Here is a 6,306-nt window from a genome sequence, read left to right on the forward strand (position 1 = left end):
TATATAGGCGAAGGGGCAGAGTCGGAGGACACTCGAGGGGCCCTCCCCATAGGGCGGCGCACCCAGAGGTGGGCCCGCGCCCTCCTAGGGTGTGGCCGCCTCGTCGCCCCTCTTCGTCTCCTCTTCGGACTTCTGGAAGGCTCCGTGCAAAATAAGACCGTGGGCTTTTGTTTCGTCCAATTCCGAGAATATTTCCGGTGTAGGATTTATGAAACCAAAAACAGCAGAAAACAGGAACTGACGCTTCGGCATCTTGTTAATAGGTTAGTGCCGGAAAATGCATAAAAATGATGTAAAGTGTATATAAAACATGTGAGTATTGTCATATAACTAGCATGGAACATAAGAAATTATAGATACGTTTGAGACGTATCACTCCCCCTTATATAGGAGGCGGACCCGAGGGTTTCGTGATGTACAAGTTACAAAGTCCGGGAGACTATCTGAGTCTGTCCCGTAATAGTTACAAATCGATATTCCTAATACAACTCTATCTTTCCAAACTATTTCTTGACTGGGCTTCATAAACTTTGGGTCGTGGGCCTTCAATAAACCCCGGGTACCATCTTCGGCAGGCCCATTGGGGATGCCTATGTCAGAAGCCCCCGAGATTATGCTTGAATCGAAGAATCAGGGAAAATCTCCATCATTACAATTACCAAATGACTTCTTCGAGTCAATAAATAATCTTTATAAGCAATTGTATGTTGTACAGGGATAAGGGTAATTGGGGCTGGTTCATCTGACGGATCAGGTACCAGTTAACTACTCTTGTGGCAATCCGCCAAAACCTACTTCAAGATCACTGACATAAGCATCCCCGATGGGCCTGCCGAAGATGGTACCCGGGGTTTACTGAAGGCCCACAGGTCAAAGAATATGAAGTTCGGAAGCCCAATTAGTTGTTAAGGAAAGATAGAGTTGTATTAGGAATAAAGAGATTTGTAACTTTACGGGTTGAACTCAGAGAGTCTCCCGGAATCTGTAAACTTGTGTAATACGAAACCCTTGGCTCCGCCTCCTATATAAGGGGGAGTCGAGGGACAAAGAGAGGATGGAATCATTGTCAACACAACCCTAGTTTTCATAAGCGGTCGAGTACTTTTCCGGCTGAAACCCTCGAGATCTACTTGCCCTCTACTTCCGACAAAACCCTAGTCTACAACTTGTAGGCATTGACAAGTCGATCCCTTGTCAATTGGCGCCGTTTGTGGGAACTAGAGGCGACAAGGAGCTGATCTCGATGGCACGTTCAAGATCGTCGACTTCTTCGGTAGCAAGCAACGCGATGGATAGAGGTAAACGGATCGAAACTGATCTAGTCGATTTTGTTCCTCACCCGCCGTCCCGTTTGGATGCATATGCGTATATGGAGGAGCCTATGGAGATGATGTTCGGAAGGTTCCACTTCCGCGTCGAGAAAGAAGGATCGTATCATCTCGAGGTTCCGATTTCATCGGGATTGTCGGCGGTCGATTCCGATTTTTCGGATTCATCGTTCGAGACAGGCGATGAGGAGGTTTCACCGCCACGCTTCATCAAAACTACGGCAAGCGGAAAGCTCGCCAAGATCTTTGGCGACATGTCCTTCGAGTCGTATGCGGACTCCGATATAAGCAGCGACTCGGATAGCATCGACAACTTCAACTTCATCGACAGATCCACTATTGTTGGAGAGGTCTTCACCGATCTATATGACGGTGTCACCAATCCCGACAAAGATCAAAGTTCAAAATACCATCAAATCTATGCAATTGGAGATACAAGTCGCCCACAGGAAGAGACATCAGAGAACTTCGATAACGCGGGAAACCCGTACGTCGATCCCGCGGATCTTACGCGAGGTTTGGGAACCAAATATGTTGGACCTGGCACACGATAGATGGTGCAATTTCCGTAGGCAGTGTGGGATAGAGTTGCAAGAGCTATTGATGGCACAGAGCCAATGACTGTAACGGCGACAGTTGAAGAGTTACAAGCATATCAATATAGACTCGCCCGTACCAGGCGGGAGCTCGAAAAACAGAAAATTGAGCTGGATAGGAGGCAAGCCGCGGCTTCCGCGTCAAGCAGGCAAAGGGCGGAGTTGAGCCGACAATCAGGTACTTCGGGAGTAGTCACAGAGCAGCTCGAAATAGAGCAAGATCTCGGCTACAAAATATACCTAAGGCTGACAGGGAGAATTTAGTTCAAAACCTCGACATGTCCTTTATGTCGATTGACACGAGGGGGAATATTATTCCCAAAACACCAGAATCTGGATATATGGCGACACAAGATTTCATCCTAGCATCCAGGCCACCTCCCGGAGATCCAAGAGAAGCGTTGTATAACATGGCCATGGCAGGAGTTGGAGCCATGGGAACAACGTTCGCAAACACGCCTCCCGAAGTATATGTAAGACAAAATAGTCCACGACCTGCTGCAGCAGTGCAAGATCTTGTGAGAACAAGTGGGGCAAGAGACACAGCAACGCAAGAAAGAGTGGACAGAGCGCGACAGGAAAGAAGGGAACGTCGACACTCATCAGAGGTTGATGAAGAAGATATGTGCGGACTCCCGTGCTTTACGAGACGAGTCCGCAGAACTCGAGTTCCATCAGGGTTTAAGCTACCCGATAATTACAAAAAATTCGATGGATCACAAGATCCTGAGGATTGGCTAATTGATTATCTCGAGACGGTAAAGTTAGTGGGTGGAACTAGAGCAACAACCATGCAGAGCATTCAAGTACACTTGAGTGGTGCCGCACGATCGTGGATAAAGAAGTTGTCTCCTGGGTCTATCGACAGCTGGGAAAGTTTCGAGGATATATTCGTAAAGAATTTTCGATCCACGTGCAAGAAACCTGCATCATTGGAGCAATTGAGGGCTTGCAGGCAGAAATACGACGAGTCAATGAGAACGTATATCCATAGGTGGAACATCATCAAAAACTCGGCAGAAATATATCCGACGAGAGAGCGATAGATGCATTCGTTGCTGGTATTCGAAGGAGGGACTTCGTCGAGGATTTGGGAAGAACCAGCCCAAAGACAATAGCAGCACTCATGTAAATAGCGAATAGGTGGGCGGATGGAGAAGATGTTGTTCACAACAAACGACACATGTCGCCTGAGGAAGACCACAGCCGAAACTTTCAAAATAGACGACGATTCCCTCGACAGTTCCCAGATTATGATGCCCCCGCCCAAATATCGGCTGTATTTCGAGGAAATAGTGGAGAAAACAATCGCGATGATTATCAAAAAAGTGGCGAGCAGCGCAGCGACTACAAGGACGGCTCCCGTCCCAATAGACAAAATAATGGTCCAAGATTCCAGAGGCCATACATATCTCCCGAAGATATGATGAACGGACCATGTCAGATGCACTTCTATCTCGATAACAATGGGAAAAGGCAGTCGGGACATTTGCAGAAGGACTGCCGAACTTTCTGGGCGCTGAACAGATTTGCTGGGCATGCCAACGCACAGGCAGCAAACAGAAACCCTCAGGGGCCAAGGAGTGAGATCCACCTCCCACCTCCTCCCGCGATCACGGACGAAAATCGACATCAGTTACGAATAGCGGCAGCACCACAACCGCCTCCTTATATTGACACCAACGACGCGGTGTCGATGATTCAGAAGGCCATGCCATCAAATAGAGCTCAAAAAGTAATTTCGCGATAGGTCTTTATGGCAGAGAAGATGCCTCCACCAACAATTGAGTACTTGAATTGGTCGGGACAGGATATTGGCTTCACTATTGCGGACCACCCGCAGCAAGTTCCTCGACCAGGGCAGTCAGCTTTGATCTTACCAGCGGTGATTGCAGGATTCGACGTCCCGCGGGTATTCATAGATGGATGCAGCAGTTTAAACCTCATGTACGCAGATACATTGAGGAAGATGAACATATCTTTGGCGAACTTAAAACCAACCGACACACGTTTCCATGGCATCACACCAGACAAGCCAAGTTATCCGCTAGGGAAGATCAACCTCGATGTTTAGTTTGGAACTCGAGAAAATTACAGGATAGAGAGGTTGGAGTTTGAAGTCGTGGATTTCCGATCACAGTACCATGCTCTACTGGGACGACCCGTGTATGCCAGATTTATGGCGGTTCCACATTACACTTACTTGTTATGGAGACTCCCTGGACCCAAAGGCCCAATTACAGTGAAGGGCAGTTTTGCGCTAGCGGATAAATGTGACAAGGATTTTCATCGGTTGTCAGAAACTTTCGGGATGCAGGCAGAGTACATGGCGTCAAGGCTCACAACTGATTATGATGTGTTACCGGATGCAGGGAGGCCGCTAAAGGAGCCAACCTTTGACACAGCCAAAAATTCAAAGGAAGTACAAATTCACCCGACGGATCCCAAGAAGACGACAACTATCGCAACAAACATGGACCTCGCATAGGAAAGCGTGCTCGTCGAGTTCCTCCGTGAGCGCTGGGAAATCTTTGCATGGTGTCCAGCAGACATGCCAGGAGTACCCAGGGAACTTGCCGAGCACCCGCTAAACTTGGATCCATTGGCCAGGCTCATCAGACAACCTTTGCGGCGTTTTTCGGAACCAAACCGCAAAGCTATGCTATCAGAGATTAATCGACTCAGAGAAGCTGGGTTTATCAAAGAGATACATACAGAAGCCACGTGGGTAGCTAACCTAGTGTTGGTCCCGAAGAAAAACACGGAGGTCCTTCGCATGTGCGTCGACTTCACGTGTCTCAATAAACATTGTCCAAAGGATCACTTTCCCCTCCCGAGGATCAATCAAATTATCGAATCCACGGCAGGATGTGAACGTCTTTCCTTCTTGGACGCATATTCTGGTTACAACCAGATTCGACTAATAGAAGAAGATGAAGTCAAAACAGCTTTCATAACACCCTATGGCGTGTTCTGCTACAGAACAATGCCCTTTGGGTTGAAAAACGCGGGAGCAACATATCAGCGGATGATGCAAAAGTGTCTTGCCACACAGATTGGCAAGAACGTTCAAGTGTACATTGACGATGTCGTCATAACAACAAAGAAAGGATCAACCTTGATCAATGATCTTAGAGAAACTTTTGACAATCTCGACAAATTCCGCCTCAAGCTGAACCCGACAAAGTGTTCCTTCGGCGTCCCTGCGGGAGAACTTCTCGGTTTCTTGGTGTCAGCAAGTGGGATCGAGGCCAACCCGGAGAAAATCCAGGCCCTCGTAACAATAAGGAAGCCAACAAAGCTCAAGGAAATACAACAACTGACTGGGCGAGTCGCAGCTTTGAGTAGATTCGTCGCCATGTTGGGAGAAAAGGCGTTGCCGTTCTATGCTCTGATCAAACAGGGAGAAAAGTTTGAGTGGAACGAAGAAGCGGACAGAGCCTTTGAAGATCTCAAACGTACAATCTCGACACCGCCAATATTGGTGGCGCCCAAGGAAAAGGAGCCTCTCCTGTTGTATATCGCAGCCACACCTCAGGTGGTCAGCACAGTACTTGTGGTAGAGCGAGAAGAAGAAGGGAAACTTCATGGAGTACAAAGGCCAGTATATTTCATCAGTGAAGTGTTATCACCGTCAAAACAGCGATACCCGCATTATCAGAAACTGGCGTATGGAGTATTTACAACAGCAAGAAAGTTGCGACACTATTTTTCGGCACATCCGATAATAGTGGTTAATGAGGCGCCTTTGTCCAATATACTGAATAACCCGAAAGCTACGGGTCGTGTCTCCCTCTGGAGAATAGAGTTTTCCCCTCGGGACATCACATATGAAAAAAGAAAAGCAATAAAGTCGCAGATCTTGCCAGACTTCGTCGCATAGTGGATGGAGCTGCAAAATACGGGACCCCCAGATTTATCGAGAACTTGGACTATGAATTTCGACGGGTCCAAAAGGTTAGAAGGAGCTGGAGCAGGCGTGATATTAGTTTCACCTCAAGGAGACAAAATGAAGTACGTGCTGCGGATGACGTTCCCCAATGCATCAAACAATGAAGCAGAGTACGAAGCACTGATACATGGGATGAAGATGGCGAAAGCTTGTGGCGCAACCCGATTAAAAAAATTCGGTGACTCCCAATTAGTGGCTCAACGGGTGATGAACCAATGCGATGCGATCAACGATAGTATGATAGCATACAAGGAGGTGTACAACGAACTTGAGAAGCTCTTTGACGAGATGCGAAGTAAATCATATCGACGAGACTCAGCAATGATGAAGCCGACGTTCTGGCAAATATCGGGTCACAGTGTTTAGCTATACCTCCCGGAGTATTTTGGGAGGAGATAAGTGAAAGGTCGACTAAAGCAAAGAAACAGAC

This window comes from Lolium rigidum, chromosome 2 (genome assembly GCF_022539505.1).
Source record: "Lolium rigidum isolate FL_2022 chromosome 2, APGP_CSIRO_Lrig_0.1, whole genome shotgun sequence".
In the NCBI taxonomy this organism is placed as follows: Eukaryota; Viridiplantae; Streptophyta; class Magnoliopsida; order Poales; family Poaceae; genus Lolium; species Lolium rigidum.